General features: G+C 47.3%; 1 protein-coding gene across 2 annotated transcripts in view; it reads left to right on the forward strand.

The window, feature by feature from the left end:
• SGMS1 (sphingomyelin synthase 1) overlaps positions 1 to 25,258 on the forward strand; it is a 193,765-nt gene that overhangs the window by 84,037 nt on the left and 84,470 nt on the right. The window contains exon 1 of one of the 2 annotated variants that reach the window (XM_040362058.1): positions 17,240 to 17,357. The exons of the other annotated variant lie outside the window; for it this stretch is intronic. The gene's annotated coding sequence lies outside the window, so the exon portion shown is untranslated. Of the gene's footprint in view, positions 1 to 17,239; positions 17,358 to 25,258 lie in introns of those variants that run through there. 2 annotated transcript variants of the gene reach the window in all.

A 25,258-nucleotide genomic window follows, 5' to 3' on the forward strand; every position in this document is an offset into this window, starting at 1 on the left:
AATTTTGTGAGGTGTCCCTATACTCTGAGTTACAGATTCACCGGGCAAGCATATATGTTGTTTTGTGTGTCTTGATACCTACAGTTGTATTCAAAATTATTCAACCCCCACTGAAATTGATTGTTTTGCCAAGTTTGACATTGATTTTTATCATCCTGTCATCCTGCTTACAATTAAATCAAAGAGGCACGTGTAGGTCAGACAAATATAACATAACATTTATAATGAAATGTCTTTTCTGTGCTCACATCATTATCAGTTTTATTCTACCTAAGTGACATTCAATCTTAGTACTTAGTACAACATCCTTTTACAGTTATAACAGCTTTTAAACTTGAAGCATAGCTTGACACAAGTGGCTTGCAGCGATCTACGGGTATCTTCGCCCATTCGCCATGGGCAAAAGCCTCCAGTTCAGTCACATTCTTAGGCTTGCGCACTGCAACTGCTTTCTTTAAGTCCCACCAGAGGTTCTCAATCGGATTTAAGTCTGGTGACTGCGATGGCCACTCCAAAATGTTCCAGCCTTTAATCTGCAACCATGCTCTAGTGGACTTGGAGGTATGCTTGGGATCATTGTCCTGTTGAAAGGTCCAACGTCTCCCAAGCCTCAGGTTTGTGACGGACTGCATCACATTGTTATCCACTATCTCCTGGTACTGAAGAGAATTCATGGTACCTTGCACACGCTGAAGCTTCCCTGTACCTGCAGAAGCAAAACAGCCCCAAAGCATGATTGACCCCCCGCCATGCTTCACAGTAGGCAAGGTGTTCTTTTCATCATAGGCCTTGTTCTTCCTCCTCCAAACATAGCGTTGATCCATGGGCCCAAACACTTCTAAATTTGTTTCATCAGTCCACAGAACACAATCCCAAAACTTCTGTGTTTTGTCCACATGATTTTTGCATACTGCAGTCGACTCTTCTTATTCTTTGGAGACAGCAAGGGGGTGCGCCTGGGAGTTCTGGCATGGAGGCCTTCATTACGCAGTGTGCGCCGTATTGTCTGAGCAGAAACTTCAGTACCCACATCTGACAAATATTTTCTCAGTTCCTCAGCAGTCACAAGGGGACTTTTCTCCACTCTACGCTTCAGGTTACGCTCAGCAGTCGAAGTCAGCATCTTCTTTCTGCCACGACCAGGTAGCGTTTCAACAGTGCCCTTTGCCTTGAATTTGCGAATGATGATTCCTATGGTGTCTCTTGGTATGTTTAACATCTTTGCAATCTTCTTATAGCCATTGCCCTTCCTGTGAAGAGTAATCACCTCTTCTCTTGTCTTCCCGGACCATTCTCTTGACTTCACCATGTTTGTAACCACACCAGTAAATGTCTAGAAGGAGCTGAATATCACAGTCATTTTAAAGCTGCCTGATTGGTGCTTATTAGGCTTTATTGCTGCTCCCTGACATCCACAGGTGTTTTCAATACATGATTGAAAACACTTCAATGAACCTCTGTTCTTCAGAGTGGTAGTCTTTAAGGGGTTGAATAATTGTGTAAATGAAGAATTCACAAAATAAACATTTACTACTGTATTACAAAACCAATTGATGTCATTTTAGTTGCATATGGTTCTTTAAGAAGTCCTTGTGGGATTTCATTCTGAATACAATTACAAATGTACACTAAATTCCCTAAAACCCTTTACAGCATTGGGGGGTTGAATAATTTTGAACACAACTGTATATGTATTTTTCCTGGATATATGATGAAATAACTACTGTTATGCGTATACTTTTTTATATATATATATATATATATATATATATATATATATATATATTATATGTAATGCTGCGTACACACGATCGGTTCGTCTGATGAAAACGGTCTGATGGCCCGTTTTCATCAGACGAACCGATCGTGTGTGGGCCCCATCGGTTTTTTATCCATTGGTGAAAAAACGTAGAACTTGTTTTTAAAATTATCTGATGGTTAAAAAAACGATAGAAAAAAAAACGATCGTCTGTGGGCACGTCCATCGGTTAAAAATCCATGCATGCTCAGAATCAAGTCGACGCATGCTTGGAAGCATTGAACTTCAATTTTTCCCAGCATGTCGTTGTGTTTTACGTCACCGCGTTCTGACACGATCGTTTTTATAACCGATGGTGTGTAGGCACGACTGATGAAAGTCAGCTTCATCGGATATCTGATGAAAAAATCCATCAGTCCGTTTTCATCGGATGAACCGATGGTGTGTACAGGGCATTATACTTATACACATGTTCTACTTTTTTAAATATACCAGCACCAACCCAGTATTTGTCCAGAGGAAGCTAATATTTTAGTGAAATGCGTAGACAAGCAAGTTTTGTAACTGCATTATTGGATAACCGTGTCTTTATAGGGTGTTTGTATGTTTTCTATATGTTTTTTAATCATGTTGTAATAAAATTTATAATCAATGATTTCTCCTCTCATTATGTGCCCACAAAGTCCACATATTTTTTTGTGTCTCTCAATCCTTATTTATATATTTTGGATGTTGGCATGGTGAGGGTCCTCCCTTTCTTCTTTTACTGTCCCCACATAGCTCCTGTGCCTCTGCTCTTCTTTGCTGTCCTCAATGTCACCACATAGCTTTGTTTGCTTCTGCTCTCCCTCACTGTCCCCACTTGTACCTCTGCTCTTCTTTGCTGTCCTCACTCGGTTCCTAAGTCTCTACATTCCTCCGCTGTCCCCATTTGTCCCTGCTATCCTTCTCTTTTCCCACTCAGCTTCCCTTGTTCTACTCTCTATCATTCTCACCACTCAAGTCCTGTGTCCCCACACTAATCTAGTAAAAGCAGATAATGCAATGCTCAAAATTTGTGTAAGTCCTTTGCAGGCTTGTGATAAAATCCCACAGTGGGTGCGCTGGCTCTTATGCTCTCTCACACTGGTACAGACATAAATACAAAGAATAGAGCCAGCAACTCCAAACATCCTTTTTTGCTTCTTTATTGGTGCATAACAAAAGTGAGCAAAATACACAGGCGAATGTAAATAAAGGGCTCTCGCGCCTCCAAGTGAATACAATAGATGATAATGTGATAAATAATAAATAAAATCTAATTGCTGTTCAATCTAAATGTAAATAAATATATTGTGAGAATATAGATAAATACCAAAGTGAATGTAATGAGGTGATGAGCGCAATAAAATAAATAAATAATAAAAAATAATATAAATGAACTGCAACAAGTGCTGTGTGGATCACTTATATGAGCTTAAAAAAGCATGAACACAAACAAATGTCCCATAAACAAATAGTGGAAAATCTTTATAAATAAACGAATGGTGATGTTCTTCCTGTGATCTTCTAAATAATTCTTCAAAACAGTGAGTTCACAGAGCGCTTACCTTCCTGCAGTAATAATAGCTCCTGGATATGTGAATCTCTGCTTATGCTGATGGTGGATATCTGCTGTATGTCTCCCACAAGTAAGGCTCCTCCTGGTGTCCAATCCTCAGAATAATCCTCGGTGGTACTCAGGATAAATAAAATACACTTCCCATGGTGAAATACGCAATGTAAAATTTAATAAAGAAGGTAAAATAACTGCTTACAAATGATAAAAAGCATGTAAACGATTCTCACGATACTTCCTGGTGTTAGTCCTAGTACTTACGTCCCTTACATGTTACGCCACGTCACGTGGCTTCATCAGAGGTGCACCTCTGATGAAGCCACGTGGCGTAACATGTAAGACATTTGTTTGCCTTGATCGCAGCTTGTAAGCCGGATCTGATTCCTAGTTCTGGATGTGGTTTGTCACGACCTGGTCTATACATACCTGATCTTTTCTTTTTAATAGAAACCTGTGAGAAAAAAAGGTTAGGCATAATGTTGCATGGTGCAATAAACGACCACTATTCTGACTATTGCCTTTTAAAATAAAAGTATGGCTTTCTGAAGAAAAAAAACATTCATACTTACCTAGGTGGATGCAGCATCAATCCTCTGGCTCTGCACTGAGAACTGAGTGATCAAACACCGCTGATCCCTCAGTTCTCCCCTTCAATCTGAGCAGAGAGCCTTGCCTGTCAGTCAGTGGCTGTCTGCTCTGCTCCTCCAGCCCTCACTGGAGCGCTTGGCTGTGGAGGGGACGGGATAGGCTGGCTTAGGCTCTGAGCAGATCGATGAGAGGCTGAGCCAGGTGCAGATCCATACTTCTGGTTGGATCCTGACCATATGCTCTGTATCTTTTCAGAGCTTGGACCAGCTCTGTGACGATAAGTCACATGAGTGCAGATCCAAGTGCAAAAAAAGCTTTGGCTATACTTCTACTTCAAGCTGCTGCCCTGCAATTATCTAGCATTTACAGTTATAACACACTGATGTACACCCTTCCTCCTTCCTATAATGTAGTGCTTAGCAGCCTGTCCTAAACCTTAAACAATGCCACATAGAGGGCAGGGATATGCTTAATATTTAGGTGGCTCCAATGGCACATCGTTTTAATGTCAAAAAGGTAAAGGTATACGAACTGCTGCAGAGACGGGAACACGGTTGGACAGCTCTGTATCACGGTCTTTCACTGTCTTTTTTTTTTTTTTTTTTGTGGTTTTATTATGTTGGATATTTCTATTTGGTCATATTTGACTTATGTTACAAAAGAAAAATTTTCTATAAATCGAGATTATATAAAAAAAGGGTAAAGGTATGATTGTTCATCATATGGTGCCTGCTATGCAGCAACATGGTTACCTTGATATTATTTTCTCTAAGGCTTCTTTTAGATTTGCTGGGGGGGGGGGGGGGGGGTAGTGGCAAAAAGCCATAATTGACGCATGTTTTTAATACACGCCAACCACTCCCACTTAAGCTGCAATAGGGGATGTTTACATGCTGCGGCCACGATGATTCGCTTCTTGCCCACCGCAAAGTTCACCCATCCAGTGGCATTTGGCAAGGGGCAAGCCCTCTGAAGACTTACACAGGATCACAAGAAGTAAGATATCCTATAAATCTTTGTATTTCACTTTCTTCTGATGCCTTACAATTGGCCAGTGTCATGAGTCTTTAAAACTCCCTTTTTATGCCCAAGATGCCAACGTGATTCATCACAATAGTTGCTAAATCTGTACTCAGCCCGGCTCCCGGTGGGTGTGCTATGCGAGGTAAGCCTGCGCTTAGTACTCCCACCCCCCTCCCACAAAAACCACCACACTTACACGCACTCGAAATTGGGTTAACATGCACGCACTTTGACCACGCGGTCTCTAAAAAGAGAGGCGAAGGACTAACGGGGCTGGTTGAGCGGGCTAGATCCTCTCACTCCCTTATAGGGAGTCCCTCTGCCCCGTTGGGCTTCAAAGCGGAGCAGGTAGGGCGGGCTGTGTGGGAAGACCCCCTCACACACCCACCATTGCCACCCGGGGCTTGGAGAAAGGTGGCAGATTGCCTCTGGGGGAGGCCTGCCTACTCCCAACTCCTGCAGCCTGGCTCCTCTCTCGAGTACACGCACAAAATACACTTTAAAAAACAAAAAAAAATCTGTACTTTTACCTTCTATACTATATAATATGGCATTGGCTTGATGCTTTTTTCTGACACAGTACGGCAATGGCAGCTGTAAGGTCATTATGCCATATCTAGATAAGGACAGTTAAAAGAAACATCGCCTGCCTACAGTCACACAGCCCTCATGGGGAAATGAGCACGTGCCAATGACACCTTTTGACAGCTCTCTGGAACTGTTTAAGAGCATTTAAATCTGATTGCTTTTGGGCGAACTGGATTCAGAAGAGACATCATAGCTGGAATTATAGCCCAAGTCTTTCCAATTTTCTGATCTGCACGATGGTCTCTTTGGGAGAAATGCTCATGATTCACCAACGTAATTAGAACTCGGGAACCTATTTCTCTTATTGATGTTTCTGGCATTTAAAGTAGCAAGCTGCAATTGAATTTGTTACAGCTCGAATCGGAGGCCATCAGAGGAGGACCTCGTTATTTTTAGCTCCGAGAATCCTCTTCCTCAACCCTTCTTCAAGGTGCTTAATTATGATTAATAGATTATTATTAATAGATTATTATTATTATTATTAAACATTTATATGAGACTGCATCCAAAAAGTATCCAAGAAAAGGGTTCTGCGATTTGATTTAGATATTCTTGGAGAATAACATTAACATTAAAATATATTGGATTATACATATAATTGTACTTTAACATGTTAGTTCTCACAGAAAATTGATAACGTAAAGAGCCAGACAGATTTGTAATGTTAACCTGTACATTTGTTATACACAAAAAACAAACATATAGTCCACCTACCAGACTAGAGATCTGGAAACTTCCATGGTTGACTTGTTTTAGGGTCATCTTTTATCTTTGCTCTGTTTTGGAAGTCGGGTGTACGATTGTTCAGTGACTCACTGGGGTGAATACAAGGACATCATCACTGGAGTTGGCCCCTTCAAAACAGTTCAGCAAAGGCAGCTCATATATTTTTGAAAACATTCAGGGAAAGTGTCCACGTGCCCAGGGCACCAGCTTTATTTGGGGATATTTATTTTAGAATAACAGATACTTAGAATCAATCCACTAATCTGCATGAGTTATTTTTCGTGTTTGTTCTAGCTCATTCTCATTACATTTTTTTTTTTTTTATATCCAAATATTCAGTTGGCAGGTAATTGGGTGTGGATTCAATTAAAAAAGGGTGTAACTCATCACAGTGACTCATCCCTAATCAGGCGGCTCCATCTGAAGCGTCTACCTGACATAGTGAGCCATAAGGCAGATGTCCACTAATATATTGCCTCTTTGGCTAACCCATGATGCTCTGGAAATCCTTTGTCATAAAATGTTTATTTGTAAAACAATTATTTTTCTGTGTGTGTGTGTGTGTGTGTGTGTATATGTGTATATATATGTATATATATATATATATATATATATATATATATATATATATATATATATATATATATATATATATTTTATAAAAAAATGATTTAAAACCTCATTTTAAAATGTCTAAACCCAATAAAACTGACCCAAACAATTATAGCTTAACGGAGGAGTGCATCCAAAGCTTGAATCCCACTATCGGCTGATGTTATAGAGCTAGCCAGCCACTCCCACCATCTCCACAGCCCAGCGCTCCAGCGAGCGTGAGGGGGGTGGGCAAAGCAGAAAGCGGGTCACTGGGAACTAAGCGAATAGCGCTGTTTGATCACTCAGCCGTCAGGAGACAGATGCAGCATTGGAGCGAGGAGGGGGTCAGGGAGAGGGTCCATCTGAGGCTTACACAAACCTGCCAGTGTTTGTTTCCAACTTAGGAGAGAAGCGCAGACCCTGAATGGGCAAAGGACAGGCTTGTATTTAAACTGAGTTGCCAGATTTGAGGCCTTGCAGGAGAAGTACCCAGAGTGGGTATCACTAGGGAATGGATGCTTTGTAGGAGGCGAGTTATACGTTTTGTGCTCTGCAGCTGTGTATACGCTATTGGCAGATAAAGTAGCTTTATGGATATGTTTCAACTATGCATTTAACGGTTTGGGTGGAGCTGCCACTACATTGCACAGCAAACGGCATCATGCGAATCTTGCCATCCAGGAGCAGGGGCTTTATTTGGGCAACAAGCTTTAATCATCATTAATGGTTCCTCAAACGCGGTCCGGTTTGCATGATTTTTTGCGCGACAATTGCTGGCAAAACCACTCTGAGGTGCCAATAAAAAATTAATGGCACCCAAACACGCGGAATGCATTTTGCCACTATTGCAGTGCGATTTGGAATATCGATTCCAGAATGGGGCCTTCTGGATGAAAATGTTACAATTTATCGTGTGACAATTGTTGCAAAAATGCATTTGAGGTGTTATTAAAGATGATTGGAACCCAAACACGCATTGTACGTTTTGTAGTATGATTTGGAATCGTGGCGAGAATCGCGATCCCAAATCGCCAGATGTGAACGGGGCCTTAATTGCTGTTCATGTGCCTGATTCCTCATGGATTAAAATAGAGAAAGGAAATTAAATCGAATCCTTATTTTGGATTAAATATCTTCTACTATGTACAGCACAGCTGCATTATCGCCATCTGCATGTACTTCATACCAAGCTAGCCATCTGTCAGTACAGATACTCCACTGTGATGAGAAAAGTCGTTCATAAATATTATTTGTTTTGTTGTTAGGACATTGGAGCTTAGACTGCTTAATCCTGACCAGGACGGACTCTTTATTTAGAGTGCAAATTTAACTCCCCGTCTGTATTCCTGTTTAATAGGGAAACATACCCTAGTCATCAAGAGTCTTCATTGTGTTTCCTACAAACACATAGCGGACATCAGGCCAAAGGTTATGTACCCTAGACATCGCATTCATTAGTCATCAAGCCCATCAACAACCCATACGGTTTAACAGAAGCAATGTATTCTTCAATGTGCTATGCCAGCAGTGAGGTTCACCAACTCCAGGCACAACATTTTTTATTTAACTATATTACTGAACAGCCACAAAGAATAAAAATCCACATTCTGTTCACCAAATGCCTTAAACTCAGATATCACCTTGTAAAAGTAGCAATGACGTTCTCAGTCAGTCCAGCAGGCTCCACCCACTACAGACTGCCTGCAGGGGGGCGGAGACCAGATACAAGAAAAGAGAGCAGCAGTGACCGGTCTTCATTACAGCAATGTTTTCAGGGCTGCCATCAGGAATTATGGGGCCCCTTACACAGCTTTAGGCATGAAATTGAGAAGCGGGGAGGCTGCTGAGAACTAAGAAGTGCGCGGGGGGGGGGGGGGGGCCTTTACAAAAAAAAGAAGAAATAAAAAAAAATATATATAATAAAAATGAATAAAAAAATATATAATTTTTTTTTTCTTAAAAAGGGGGGTTGCCATCGGGGACCTCTGGGCCCTTTAATAACAAAAAAAAAAAACCTCTGGGCCCTTTAATAAAAAATAAATAAAAAATATATATATAAAAAATAAGTAAAATAAACAATTATAAAAAAAAATTGGCCCTTTAATAAAAATTTAAATAAAAATATATTGAAAAATATGTATTTTTTATAAAAAATAAATGGAAAAAAAAAGGGGGGTTGCCATCCGGGGCCCTGGGGACCTCTTAAAAAAAAATAAAAAAAATGGCCCTTTAATTAAAAATATATTAAAAATATATATTTTTTTAATAAAAAAAAAAGGGGGTTGCCATCTGAGGCCCTGTGGGCCTCCGGACCCCTTACAGGTGTACTGCCTGTACCCCCCTGATGGCGGCCCTGAATGTTTCATATTGGATTACCTCACTGATCTTGAAGAAATACACAAAGCACACCAGAATTTGAGGAAAAAAAACTCATGACTCTTGTACTGAGATAAATTTCCTTATCCCAGAGTTCAGCTTTAAGTCTTTTGTTTAAAACGCCATAATAGATATATTCATTAACTGATCTTTATGAAGAACCAGTTTTTAGTAAAGATCAGTTTTTCATGTCAATCAGAACTGATAATTCAGGGGGAAGCCATAAATTGGGCAACATCATAGCAGCAATGATATACTTAAAGTAGAACCAAAGGCAAAAACGTTTTTTGTTTTAATTTTGGATAGAGTAAGGGGGTTGGCCATTGGCTGAGAGTGGGGATATGGAGGCGGTCGACTGGCATACACATGGGCCGAATTCCGGACGTGTTTTTTTTTTTCATTGAACCGGTCGATGACGGCCAGCATTCGATCTGTGTGTACAGGGCTTAACTGAATAGGGAGCACTGACAATTGATCTCTGCCTGAAGTTCAACTTGAGTAATGCCCACAAATAGGGCATGTATCAGGGGAGGAGCAGAGACGCTAGTAAGCAAAATATAAAGAAGGGATTTTCTTCACATTTCAATACCGTTTTATTGGAGAAGTTAGTTTAGGTGTGAATTTTATGGGCCTGCGTTTAACAACCACTTGCCTACTGGGCACTTAAACCCCCTTCCTGCCCAGACTAATGTTCAGCTTTCAGCGCTGTCGCACTTTGAATGACAATTACACGGTCATGCAACACTGTACCCAAATGATTTTTTTTTCTCTCACACAAATAGAGCTTTCTTTTGGTGATATTTAATCGCTGGTGTTTTTTTTTTTTCTGCAAAAGAAGAAATACCCCAAAAGTGCTTTTTATAGTTTGTTATAGAGTTTTGAAAACGGTAATTTTTCTCCTTCATTTATGTGTGCTGATGGGCACTGGTAGCTGACACTGATGAGGCACTGGTAGGTATTGATAGGTGGCACTGGTTGGCACAGTCAAGGCAGTGGCTGCTCTGTGTGAGGGACCGATAACAAAAGCCGGTGATTGGCTTTTTTTTTTTCTCGCGCGCTATCAGCGTCAGGGAAAAAGATTACTGATCTTCTGTTTACATCACATGATCAGCTGTCACTGGCTGACAGCTGATCACATGGCCCCTTACTCTGATCTGTGATCAGCCGACTCTCATAGACTCAGTTATCATAGAGCGCAGGGTCGTGCTGACAGCGCATGCTCGGGAGGATGTCTATTGACGGCCTCCTAGCAATTAAGGCCCACGCTAAGGCTGCCATTCAGCTATAGCCCGGGCGGGAGGTCGTTAAATCTAATGCTTATGAGCCTGTTAAAGAAGAAGTAAAGACCCTAAAAATAAAAAACCCTGAAAGACAAGGGCATAATGAGCTAGTATGCATAGCAAACTAGCTCATTATGAGATACTTACCTGAGATTGAAGCCCCCGCAGCGGCCCTCGTTCGCCTCCTCCGTCGCCGCCATTACTCTCGGAGTGACTTCCGGGTATTGCTGGTCCGGCGCTGTGATCGGCTGTGATCACAGCGCCGGACCAGCGATACCGAGAAGTCACTCCGGGAGCAATGGCGGCGACGGAGGAGGCGGACAAGGGCCGCTGCGGGGGCTTCGATCTCAGGTAAGTACCTCATAATGAGCTAGTATGCTATGGCTACAGGCTTACCTGTAGGTAAAAGTGGTCTGTAAGGGTTTACAACCACTTTAACCATTTAAGACCCAGACCAAAATGCAGGTAAAAGACCAGGCCCCTTTTTGCAATTCGGCACTGCGTTGCTTTAACTGACAATTGCGCGGTCGTGCGACGTGGCTCCCAAACAAAATTGGCGTCCTTTTTTCCCCACAAATAGAGCTTTCTTTTGGTGGTATTTGATCACCTCTGCGGTTTTAATTTTTTGCGCTATAAACAAAAATAGAGCGACAATTTTGAAAAAAATGCAATATTTTTTACTTTTTCTATAATAAATATCCCCCAAAAACATATATATATATATATATATATATATATATATATATATATATATATATATATATATATATATATATATATATATATATATATAAAATGTTTCCTCAGTTTAGGCCGATACGTATTCTAATACCTATTTTTGGTAAAAAAAATCGCTATAAGCATTTATCGATTGGTTTGCACAAAATTTATAGCGTTTACAAAATAGGGGATAGTTTTATTGCATTTTTATTAATTTTTTTTTTTTTTTACTACTAATGGCGGCGATCAACGATTTTTTTTTCGTGACTGCGACATTATGGCAGACACTAAGGACAATTTTGACACATTTTTGGGACCATTGTCATTTTCACAGCAAAAAATGCATTGTTTATTGTGAAAATGACAGTTGCAGTTTGGGAGTTAACCACAAGGGGGCGCTGAAGGGGTTATGTGTTCCCTGAAGTGTGTTTACAACTGTAGGGGGTGTGGCTGTAGGTCTGACCTCATTGATTGTGCGTCCCTATATTGGGGAACACAATCGATGACAGCGCCACAGAGAAGAACGGGAAAGCCGTGTTTACACGCGGGTCTCCCCGTTCTTCAGCTCCGGGGACCGATCGCGGGACTGTAGCGGCGATCGGGTCTGTAAGTCCCGCGGCCACGGAGCTTCGGACCGGGTCGCGGGCGCACGCCCGCGACCCACCGCTGGGCTTTATACAATCGCATACAGGTACGTGATTGTGCCCAGCGGTGCCATTCTGCCGACATATATCGTCGTCAGGCGGTCCTTAAGTGGTTAAATTGCCTACTTCAAACAAAGCAGGTCAGGGCCTGGATTTGAACCCAGAACCTCTGCTGTGTCAGGCAATGTCTCTGGAATACTGGACAGTTCTCTGGGCATTTCTTTGAATGATCCTGTCTTGAACCTTGTTTGTCATGAACCCTAAACTCTTTGCTCCTCCCATGGACTTGCTGATTTAAGCAATGTCACTGCACTTCCTGTGTGCTCTCTCCAGCTGGTATCTCGCTCCTGTCTTCCCTGCTGCCATCCATATTTTGCTACCACTCGTTATCTACCCTTGGCTTGTTCCTTGACTACGCTGTGCCTCATCCCAACCTGCAACTACTCTTTACTGACCTTTTGGTTTGTATACTGAATACGCTTCTGTTTGATCCCTACCTCCTTATCCGCTACTGGACTCAGACTTGCTCACATGCTGGTGGGGCGATCCTAGGAAGCGCGACCTGGTACTTGCATGCAGCAAGATCCATCTCCACCATCAGGAGGTCTGGTGAACACTGGTTAGTAAGGATGCCCTCCAGCGTGTTCGCACTGTCCATGTGCAGAGCCTGCCAGGAAGTCTGCGCTGCGCTAATCACAGTCAGAGAGACATTGTCCCGATGCTCGGCTGCAGAGATCGGGAAATGTCTCCCTGTCTGTGATTAGCGCAGCACGGTGCCCACTTCCTAGCGGGCTCTGCACGTGGACTGTGCGAGCACACCGGAGCTCATCCTTACTGGTTAGTACTTGGACTCCGCACCTCAGGTGAGCCCACGGCATTCACCAGGGTGACTGTTACCTATCCTGCTGGTCGGTGGTAGTTCTGCTATTGCGATAGCAACTGGTCTTCGAGCCTGATTGTGATCGTATGGGTTCACTTTTATGCCAAATGTGCATAATTTCACTGTAATAATATTAAATACCATGTGCACCCCTTTATGGCAAAAGATCACTATTTTCCAATGTCTCCTTCCTTCAGGGTATTGTGTCATGTCACAAAGCATGCATCAGCTTCAACTAGCTCCATGAGCATGGCACTGGATTCAATGTATTCCAAATATTTGAACTACCTCCAGATCTCAGACCCGTAGAGAAGTGGTCATCAACCCTGTCCTCAGGGCCCACTAACAGGCCAGGTTTGCAAGATAACCGAAATACATCACAGGTGATATAATTTGCTCCTCAGTGATTGCAGTATTCTAGACTGCATCTCCCCAAGGTAATACATAAAACCTGGCCTGTTAGTGGGCCCTGTAGGGCAGGGTTGATGACTACTGCAAGAGCATTTTGGTGATAACTTGGAAAAGAAATGTGTGGCCAACAATCTGAAGAAGCCACATGATGCTATAAAGGCAGCACAGGCCAGCAAAATGTAGTTGATTTTTTATATTCAACACCTACTGAATTTACACAGCATAGAATTCAGACTAGCCTAACTCTGAGGAAGGGGGTGCGCCCCCGAAACTCGTTAGCTGTACCCCGTGTTCTGTGCATGTCCATGCACTGTGTTTATGGCCTTTTGTCAGTTGCATTTTCTGAGTACCTACTTTTATACGAAAAAAAAATGTATTATTAAATTATCTCTGGTAATGCACTAGGTGTGCGCGCCTTCCATTTCTGTTTTTCTTGTAGCACAGAATTCAGTCACTGTGTAGTGCAGGACATTTTTCCATCTTCAGCTATATCTGTTTATATGCAACATATATCATTGTGTCTGTGCGGAAATGACAGGGTTATTTAATTATAAATGGATTTTAGTGCATACTACATGGCAGCTGTGGTCACAGTCGCAACTTCTGATCTCGATTCTGCTCTTTACGCTGAACATCACAGGCCAACTGTCCTTGAAAACAGCTGTCTTCACATTTGTTTCTGCGAGTTATTAATGCAGAGCGAGTTCTTCCCCCTGCTAGGTCTCCCACTTCTGAATTTCAGCTAAACGATATGCGACTTCTAATTATCATTCATGCCGGCGTTCACTTGAGCGATGGATTGCTTTCATTTATAAAACCATTTCTTTCTGGTTCAGTTTTTCTTGTGTTGGTTTTTGATTAAAATGCGCTCATAAACTGAATTGGAAAGCGTGCAGTTTTGATGGATGTACTTTTCAGAAGTTTTTGACTCGCTTGGTACAGTGATGAACTTGTAGCTTTGTAGCCCCTTGTGTTCTATTTATGTCTAAACTTCAGGAAAACAATTATTGCACTTAATGTGTGTTTGCTAAAATTAGGGATGTCCCGATACCGATACTAGTATTGGTATCGGGACCGATACCAAGCATTTGCCCGAGTACTTGTATTCGGGGCTAATGCTCCGATGCTTCAGCCGATACCTGGACAGTCAGGGTGATCAGTGCAGTGGGGGAGTTACAAGCACTTATCACTGCTGACTGTCCTTGTATCCTTCTCCAGCCCCCCTCCGTGTCCCACTCCATACTGCCATCTCCCTCCCTCCGTGCTGCTGCCGTGGTGTGTCTCCTCCCCCCCCCCCCCTCTCCATCCGTGCTGCTGCCGTGTCCCCCCCCCCCATGCTGCAGCCGTGTTTCTTCCCCCCCTCTCTCTCCGTCCGTTCTGCCGCCGTGTCCCCCCCCCCCGTGCTGCCGCCGTGTCGTCCCCCCCTCCTGCCACCGTGTTTCTCCCCCCCCCCTCTCTCTCCGTCCATTCTGCCGCCGTGTCCCCCCCCCCCCGCGCTGCCGCCGTGTCCCCCCCCTCCCCCCGCGCTGCCGCCGTGTTTCTCCCCCCGCGCTGCCGCCGTGTTTCTCCCCCCGCGCTGCCGCCGTGTTTCTCCCCCCGCGCTGCCGCCGTGTTTCTCCCCCCGCGCTGCCGCCGTGTTTCTCCCCCCGCGCTGCCGCCGTGTTTCTCCCCCCGCGCTGCCGCCGTGTTTCTCCCCCCGCGCTGCCGCCGTGTTTCTCCCCCGCGCTGCCGCCGTGTCCCCCCCCTCCCCCTGTGCTGCCGCCGTGTCCCCCCCCTCCCCCTGTGCTGCCGCCGTGTTTCCCCCCCCTCTCCGTCCATTCTGCCGCCGTGTCCCCCCCCGTGCTGCCGCCGTGTCCCCTCCCCCCGTGCAGCCGCCGTGTTTCTCCCGCCGTGCTGCCGCCGTGTTTCTCCCCCCGTGCTGCCGCCGTGTTTCTCCCCCCGTGTTTCTCCCCCCGTGCTGCCGCCGTGTTTCTCCCCCCCCTCTCTCTCCGTCCGTTCTGCCGCGGTGTCCCCCCCCCCCCCCCCCCGCGCTGCCGCCGTGTTTCTCCCCCCGCGCTGCCGCCGTGTTTCTCCCCCCGCGCTGCCGCCGTGTTTCTCCCCCGTGCTGCCGCCGTGTCCCCCCCCTCCCCCTGTGCTGCCGCCGTGTTTCTCCCCCCCTCTCTCTCCGTCCGTTCTACCGCCGTGTCCCCCCCCCGTGCTGCCGCCGTGTTTCTCCCCCCGCGCTGCCGCCGTGTTTCTCCCCCGTGCTGCCGCCGTGTCCCCCCCCCTCCCCCTGTGCTGCCGCCGTGTTTCCCCCCCCCCCCCTCTCCGTCCATTCTGCCGCCGTGTCCCCCCCGTGCTGCCGCCGTGTCCCCCCCCGTGCGGCTGCTGTGTTTCTCCCGCCGTGTTTCTCCCGCCGTGTTTCTCCCCCCGTGCTGCCGCCGTGTTTCTCCCCCCGTGCTGCCGCCGTGTTTCTCCCCCCGTGCTGCCGCCGTGTTTCTCCCCCCCCTCTCTCTCCGTCCGTTCTGCCGCCGTGTCCCCCCCCCCCCCCGCGCTGCCGCCGTGTTTCTTCCCCCGCGCTGCCGCCTTGTTTCTCCCCCGTGCTGCCGCCGTGTCCCCCCTCCCCCTGTGCTGCCGCCGTGTTTCCCCCCCCTCTCCGTCCATTCTGCCGCCGTGTCCCCCCCCGTGCTGCCGCCGTGTCCCCCCCTCCCCCCGTGCGGCCGCCGTGTTTCTCCCCCCCGTGCGGCCGCCGTGTTTCTCCCCCCCGTGCTGCCGCCGTGTTTCTCCCCCCCCGTGCTGCCGCCGTGTTTCTCCCCCCCGTGCTGCCGCCGTGTTTCTCCCCCCCGTGCTGCCGCCGTGTTTCTCCCCCCCGTGCTGCCGCCGTGTTTCTCCCCCCCGTGCTGCCGCCGTGTTTCTCCCCCCGTGCTGCCGCCGTGTTTCTCCCCCCCCCTCTCTCTCCGTCCGTTCTGCCGCCGTGTCCCCCCCCCCTCCCCCCGTGCTGCCGCCGTGTCCCCCCCCTCCCCCCGTGCTGCCGCCGTGTTTCTCCCCCCGTGCTGCCGCCGTGTTTCTCCCCCCGTGCTGCCGCCGTGTTTCTCCCCCCGTGCTGCCGCCGTGTTTCTCCCCCCGTGCTGCCGCCGTGTTTCTCCCCCCGTGCTGCCGTCGTGTTTCTCCCCCCGTGCTGCCGTCGTGTTTCTCCCCCCGTGTTTCTCCCCCCGTGCTGCCGTCGTGTTTCTCCCCCCGTGCTGCCGTCGTGTTTCTCCCCCCGTGCTGCCGTCGTGTTTCTCCCCCCGTGCTTCTCCCCCCGTGTTTCTCCCCCCCTCTCTCCCCCCGTGCTGCCGCCGTGTTTCTCTCCCCGTGCTGCCGCCGTGTTTCTCCCCCAGCATGCCCCGCGAGGGAGAAACTCCTCTGGCTGCTGGCATCTCTTCCCTGAACCCCTCTGGCGCCACCTGCTATCCAAAGATGGAACGGTATCTTTGGAACACAAAATGGACCCACAGGACAGTCCAGCTGGACAGAAACCTAATTTAACAAATCATATTGAATGAGAGCAAAATAACTCTCTCATTCCCCTCTAAATATTACACTGTACAGAAAGTACACAGGCGCTACACAAGTCACCTTTTCCATTGGGCCCCAAGCTTTAGCATAGTGATGTGCTGTGCAGGGAAGTGTCAGCACAAGTCTGATGATTGGAGGACAGGCAGAAATGTGATCAGTCTGGGATGGATGAGATCTCATGTCTAGCTGGTCGGTGTCCAATAGGAAAGCAGAGAGACTGTCAGGATCACCTGGGATGACCCATAAAGGAAGCAATACAAAGCCATAGCCCTCCATGGACAGCAGGCGCAGATCAGGGATGTGAAGTGCTGGGATTACATGCACTGTGTACAGCAGATTGTAGGAGTCAGTCCGCGGCTCCCTCCCGTGTAGTGTCGGTAAGGGGTGGAGCCAGGTTATGTTATTATGTTCTGTAGTGTAGAGCGCTCCGTATGTGTTCTATGAAGTGATCGCCACACCCCGCACCGCCCCGTCCCCGCCCCCTGCCAGCCTGGGAAGTGATGAGTGAGGCCTGCTCCGCCCCGCCTCCTCCTTCCTCCAAATGGACGGAATCTCCAGCAAGTAACTTGTCTCCTGTTCCCTGTGTGCGGATAGCGAGCCCGGGGCCGGAGCGGGGGGAGCCGCGAGTGTGCGGGTAAGTCTTCTACACCCCGATCATCACTGTGTGTGTGTGCGGGAAACTTTCCACCCGAGTCCGGAGCTCTGATCACTTCTACAGACTACTGCCGTATGGTGACAACTTACTGACCGATCACTCTATGGTGACAACTTACTGACCGATCACTCTATGGTGACAACTTACTGACCGATCATCGTATGGTGACAACTTACTGACCGATCATCGTATGGTGACAACTTACAGACCGATCACCCTATGGTGACAACTTACTGACCGATCACTCTATGGTGACAACTTACTGACCGATCACTCTATGGTGACAACTTACAGACCAATCACTCTATGGTGACAACTTACTGACTGATCACCGTATGGTGACAACTTACTGACCGATCACTCTATGGTGACAACTTACTGACCGATCATCGTATGGTGACAACTTACAGACCGATCACCCTATGGTGACAACTTACTGACCGATCATCGTATGGTGACAACTTACAGACCGATCATCCTATGGTGACAACTTACTGACCGATCATCCTATGGTGACAACTTACAGACCGATCATCCTATGGTGACAACTTACTGACCGATCACTCTATGGTGACAACTTACTGACCGATCATCGTATGGTGACAACTTACAGACCGATCATCGTATGGTGACAACTTACAGACCGATCATCGTATGGTGACAACTTACAGACCGATCATCCTATGGTGACAACTTACTGACCGATCACTCTATGGTGACAACTTACTGACCGATCATCGTATGGTGACAACTTACAGACCGATCATTATACAGTCACAACTTACAGACCGATCATCGTATGGTGACAACTTACAGACCGATCACCCTATGGTGACAACTTACTGACAGATCACCCTATGGTGACAACTTACTGACAGATCACCCTATGGTGACAACTTACTGACAGATCACCCTATGGTGACAACTTACTGACTGATCACCGTATGGTGACAACTTACAGACCGATCACCCTATGGTGACAACTTACTGACCGATCATCGTATGGTGACAACTTACTGACTGATCACCGTATGGTGACAACTTACAGACCGATCACCCTATGGTGACAACTTACTGACTGATCACCGTATGGTAACAACTTACTGACCGATCACTCTATGGTGACAACTTACAGACCGATCATCGTATGGTGACAACTTACAGACCGATCACTCTATGGTGACAACTTACAGACCGATCATCGTATGGTGACAACTTACAGACCGATCACTCTATGGTGACAACTTACAGACCGATCACTCTATGGTGACAACTTACAGACTGATCATCATATGGTGACAACTTACTGACCGATTATTATACAGTGACAACTTACTGACCGATCATCGTATGGTGACAACTTACAGACCGATCATCGTATGGTGACAACTTACAGACCGATCACTCTGTTGACAACTTACAGACCGATCACTCTATGGTGACAACTTACAGACCGATCACTCTATGGTGACAACTTACTGACCGATCACCCTATGGTGACAACTTACAGACCGATCACCCTATGGTGACAACTTACAGGCCGATAATCTTACGGAGACAACTTACAGCCCTGTCATACGGTGACAACGTACAGACCGATCATCCTGTGTACGGGATTATCTTGCAGAGTAGGCGCTGTGCTCTGGTTTGGTCTGAAGGAAAACTTTTATCTATTTGCTTACTGACAGGAGTTAGGCTGCATTCACACCTGAGCGTCGGTCGTTCGGCGTTTTGTCGCGCGTATTCATGCTTATTTGCGCGTTTGCATACAGCGTTGTCCGACGTTTTTGTACTTTGACCGGTATGAAGTATTGTCGGGGTCTCTGGTGGTGTAGGCCATGCTCTGGCAGAGTTTGGTTGGATGTGGTCTGATCTGTACAATGTGATATGAATGTATTATTTGTATACTTGTTGTGGGACTCCAGGTCTCAGCATGCTCCCGGTGTGGGACTCCAGGTCTCAGCATGCTCCCGGTGTGGGACTCCAGGTCTCAGCATGCTCCCGGTGTGGGACTCCAGGTCTCAGCATGCTCCCGGTGTGGGACTCCAGGTCTCAGCATGCTCCCAGTGTGGGACTCCAGGTCTCAGCATGCTCCCGGTGTGGGACTCCAGGTCTCAGCATGCTCCCAGTGTGGGACTCCAGGTCTCAGCATGCTCCCAGTGTGGGACTCCAGGTGTCAGCATGCTCCCAGTGTGGGACTCCAGGTGTCAGCATGCTCCCAGTGTGGGACTCCAGGTCTCAGCATGCTCCCGGTGTGGGACTCCAGGTCTCAGCATGCTCCCAGTGTGGGACTCCAGGTCTCAGCATGCTCCCAGTGTGGGACTCCAGGTGTCAGCATGCTCCCAGTGTGGGACTCCAGGTGTCAGCATGCTCCCAGTGTGGGACTCCAGGTCCCAGCATGCTCCCAGTGTGGGACTCCAGGTGTCAGCATGCTCCCAGTGTGGGACTCCAGGTCCCAGCATGCTCCCAGTGTGGGACTCCAGGTCCCAGCATGCTCCCAGTGTGGGACTCCAGGTCCCAGCATGCTCCCAGTGTGGGACTCCAGGTCTCAGCATGCTCCCAGTGTGGGACTCCAGGTCTCAGCATGCTCCCAGTGTGGCCCTTGGCAGTGTAGTGTACTCGGGGTCAGCGCTGAGCACATAACATCCTCTCTCCGCTCAGTGACAGGGGTTGTGGAATGTTGAAGAGGTTTTCTAATGAGCTGCCCCCCCCCCCCCCCTGGGTGCGTCCGTCATCATCTGCCCCACAGTCCTGGGTGACGTCCCGTGAGCTGTGTTGTCACATGGACTTTGCTCCGTCACACACTTCCCTGGGATCTGCTCACATGACTCGGCAGACTCGGCGTATGTACTGGCAGTTGTCATTTCTGTACAATCCGGGGAAATGGTTTGTTTGGGTCGGATCGCTGGTGTTCAGATCCTTCCCGTCACTCTCCATAGAAGTTCAAGCAATCGTGACCGTCAGAAATCTGCTTCAGTTTTACATTTTTTTTTAACTGCATTGTGTTTGTAAAGAGATCTTTGCAGTGACCATAGGATCACCATACACTGTACAATCTGACCATACAATCATTGTTACCAAAACTATGTAATATAAACATCTAGCTAATGTAACAAACCTATGAGTTTCCTATCGGGAAGCCCCTTGCACTACAACCACCACAACGCAGTATACTGACTTCATAGCCGACCAGTCCTGTATACTGACTTCATAGCAGATCAGTCCTGTATACTGACTTCATAGCAGACCAGTCCCGTTTCCGGACCTCCTAGCCGACCAGTCCCGTTTCCGGACCTCATAGCCGACCAGTCCCGTTTCCGGACCTCATAGCCGACCAGTCCTGTTTCCGGACCTCATAGCCGACCAGTCCTGTTTCCGGACCTCATAGCCGACCAGTCCTGTTTCCGGACCTCATAGCCGACCAGTCCTGTTTCCGGACCTCATAGCCGACCAGTCCTGTTTCCGGACCTCATAGCCGACCAGTCCTGTTTCCGGACCTCATAGCCGACCAGTCCTGTTTCCGGACCTCATAGCCGACCAGTCCTGTTTCCGGACCTCATAGCCGACCAGTCCTGTTTCCGGACCTCATAGCCGACCAGTCCCGTTTCCGGACCTCATAGCCGACCAGTCCCGTTTCCGGACCTCATAGCAGACCAGTCCCGTTTCCGGACCTCATAGCAGACCAGTCCCGTTTCCGGACCTCATAGCAGACCAGTCCCGTTTCCGGACCTCATAGCCGACCAGTCCCGTTTCCGGACCTCATAGCCGACCAGTCCCGTTTCCGGACCTCATAGCCGACCAGTCCCGTTTCCGGACCTCCTAGCCGACCAGTCCCGTTTCCGGACCTCATAGCGGACCAGTCCCCTTTCCGGACCTCCTGGCCGACCAGTCCCGTTTCCGGACCTCCTAGCCGACCAGTCCCGTTTCCGGACCTCATAGCGGACCAGTCCCCTTTCCGGACCTCCTAGCCGACCAGTCCCGTTTCCGGACCTCGTAGCTGACCGATTGAACGCTGGTTTTCCAGCATGTCCATTGACCGGCTTCTGTAGAGCAGACCGCTGTACACACGGACCAATCATTGGCCGCCTCCTGCTGAACGGACAGTTTGTGGCCAATTTTCAGGCCGTGTGTGTGATGGGCCATTGCTTGGCTGTTTTGTTACAGAAGATTTATCGAATCATCTTGTGGGAACGTTCCATTTGTGGCCTTCCTGTGTGGTGTCGTGACAGTTTTGTGGTGTGTAAAAGATACTTTTTATGTGCTGTTTGGTAAATATTGAATGATTGATATCTTCCCAACATCAGAAGACTGTCGCCACTTTGTGTCAGATTTCAGCTTTGTGTTTATAGAACGATGAAATTGTTTCAGAATGTATTTTATTGTATATTTAATGGCGGCCGAGAGGATTCGGTCCTTGTGAGCAATCCGTTCATAGAAGACACCAATGTCCAGAATAAGACCGTGGACCCTAAAATATCCGGAATCCGGAGTGTTACTAGTTCAAATGGTTTGTAAATATCGGATGTGTGTACATGCGTCTAATAGGATTTTTATTTTTATATATTCGTGACAGCAAATACTGGGTTAAATCTACGGTGCAATGTTGTTGCGTTCATACCCATTGGAAAACATTTTGGGACAACCCAGTAAAACATTTGTGCCATTTTTCTGGAGGTATGGGCCCATTAGAGTGTCCTGCAGATAAGACCTCATCCACGTGGGCATAACTAGGTGTAGCCCAGCAATCCCTTCTTTCACTTCTTTATTTGTATCCGGCTGCCATCTTTTATTAGCAGGTAGGATAACAATCAATGACTAAAAAAAAAAAAAAGCAAATTGTATTTTTTAAATCTTATTTTTTTTTTATCAATTTTTTTTTTTTTAAATCAAGTTAATTTAAATGAAATCCACCCTGCTTATTAGGCACCTTCAGAATTGATTAACACCAAATTTCTACTTTTTATTTTAAGTTTGGTGATGAGATGGGCAATATCAATTGTGTAACATCACCTCCAAATGACGCTTTTCTTCCTTGTATGTATTTGATACCACAGTATTTAACCAAATCATAAAAGTAGTTTACTTAAAGTGGAGCTCCACCCAAAAGAAGCTCCGCTTGTTCGCACCCTTCCACTGCCACATTTGGTACTTTTTGGGGGGGGTGGATACCTGGTTTTGACAGGTACCCGCTCCCACTTCCTGGTCACCACACAGCGATCTATGTAATTGCCGGCCCCTCCTCCTTCCCCCCGCATGTGTAATAGGAAACTATAGATGGTAAGGTTTCTTTATATAGCCTAATCCAATAAAATCTAGTAATGCATAGTAAACATACTCTGGATTGTCTCTATGGGTGTATATCTGGTTCAAAAATGATCTTCCAATAAATGGAAGGTCCCTATGTGATGGAATACATACCTCCTAGAGCAGGGGTGTCAAAAATGATCTTCCAATAAATGAAAGGTCCCTATGTGATGGAATACATACCTCCTAGAGCAGGGGTGTCAAATTAAATTTCATTGTGGGCCGAATTGGCATTATGATTGTCCTCAAAAGGGTCGCTTGTATCTGTAAGATTAGATGTCCCCTCCCCTTTGCATTAGATGTCAAGAGCCACCCCACCATCAGAAGTTGAGCCCCCCACTCTCCCTTACATCACAGTGCACCCCCATTTTTTTATGTTGCTGCTGGGAAGAAGCTGGATGCATTTTTTGAAAGCAGAAAGTAGGGGTCTGGAGGAGGACCAGAAGAGGGCTGGAGCTCTTCTGCAGCTGCAGGAGAGGTGCGAGGGCCACATGAAATGGCCTGGAGGGCCGGATTCGGCCAGTAGGACTTGTGTTTGACACCTGTGCTCTAGAGCAGGGGTCTCCAACCCCCGGTCCGCGGCCTGCGCTATCTGAGGTGCGGCGGTGGCGGGCAGCAGAGAGATTGCCGCCATCACCGCACTTCCGTCCACACGGGTGAAGCAGGCGAGCAGAGAGATGACATTTTCTCCCACTGCTCGCCCGCATCACCGCTGTTCAGCCTGGCGCCCCCCCCTTCCGCGAGTGAAGCCAGGCAGCAGCGGCAGCGCTCGGACAACAGCGGCAGCGCTCGGCTGTGACATCCAGGGCAGGGAGAGCGAGAGGTGAGCTGGGGGGGGCGCGCAATCTGCATCTGGTGGCATGTGACTGGCAATCTGCATCTGGTGGCATGTGGCTGGCAATCTGCATCTGGTGGCATGTGGCTGGCAATCTGCATCTGGTGGCATGTGGCTGGCAATCTGCATCTGGTGGCATGTGGCTGGCAATCTGCATCTGGTGGCATGTGGCTGGCAATCTGCATCTGGTGGCATGCGGCTGGCAATCTGCATCTGGTGGCATGTGGCTGGCAATCTGCATCTGGTGGCATGTGGCTGGCAATCTGCACCTGGTGGCATGTGGCTGGCAATCTGCACCTGGTGGCATGTGGCTGGCAATCTGCACCTGGTGGCATGTGGTTGGCATTCTGCACCTGGTGGCATGTGGCTGGCAATCTGCTTCTGGTGGCATGTGGCTGGCAATCTGCATCTGGTGGCAGATTCTGCATTATGGTGAGTTTAACTATTTAATTTTATATTACAATATAATAATAAAAATAATGTGCTTCAATCACCCTGATTAACCATGGTGTTGTGATGATTGAAGTGCTAACACCAGCCATTTCCTGTCATATTGGCCGCGATAAACCGCATCGTCCGCCCGCATCATCGCGCCTTGGCACAATTTTCATCCACAATGCCGGTCCCCAGTGCCAAAATGGTTGGGGACCACTGCTCTAGAGTATCTATAGAAAAAGACAAGGAATAATAACGATAAAAATCAATGTATGGGTAAATCCCACAGGGTAGAGGCCATATGTGTTCCCAAATATCTCAAGCCCATACCGGAGTCCAGTAAAAGGACTAAAAAAAAAAAAAAATCATACAGTTCAGCCTGAATAGTAACATCGGCTCATGTGTGACCTTGTGTTAAAATTTGGGTGCCCCAAACCAAGATGGCCGCAGTGCAGCACCAAAAGGCTGCCAATCAGTTGGTCCCCTGTGTGCATGCCCACTGCAGCCTGGGGAAACCACCTGAGACCGCATCCAACATACCTGGCATCCCATAAGTGGAGAAGTAGACCTTTCCCACAGAGGGGGCACCCAACGTCATGGTTGAAACGCACCAAGGGGCACCAAGCACCCATCTCCCTACACAGTCTCTGCGCAGGGTGTACCCCGGGTGCTGACGAGGTCTCAAGCCATAAAAAAGAGAAGGGAGGGAAGGGAAAGAGTAAGAAAAGGGCTGCAATCTCATCCGTACACCTTTTATTCTGTGTTTGTGGCACGTGTAGGAAATGTTATTGAATGGCGCTCCTCAAGCACTGCCTCACCCCTCCGTTTTATGGAACCTTTTTGTGGCCTGTTAGTAATAAAGCTTCCCGTTCCTGTATCAGTTCATTGACAATATGGAGACATTGAAGTTGTCAGAACTACTAGGATCAGGGAAAGTTGTATATGTGGTTTGATATCGGGCCATGCAGCAATATCCGTAGTGTCCAGGGCTGTCCATCTAAAAATAATCCTAACCAATAATCCAATGATTTGGTGATCCATTCTTCCAGGGTGGTAGTTGGACGTCACATTCCCAATACATGTAACCCAATACCTCGCCCATTAGTATGTCAATCTGTGTGTATTGAACGATCAGTCACTGATAGATTGAAAGCCTTGCAATAAATAATTTTCCCTATGTCTGAAAATTTGCTTATGGTATCCGTTTATGTGCTGGAAGAGTATTTATTGACAAAGGATTCCTAAAGCTGCGTACACACGACCGTGTTTCACGACGAGAAAAATATATTTTTTTTAAATTGGTCAT

This window comes from Rana temporaria, chromosome 8 (assembly GCF_905171775.1).
Source record: "Rana temporaria chromosome 8, aRanTem1.1, whole genome shotgun sequence".
In the NCBI taxonomy this organism is placed as follows: Eukaryota; Metazoa; Chordata; class Amphibia; order Anura; family Ranidae; genus Rana; species Rana temporaria.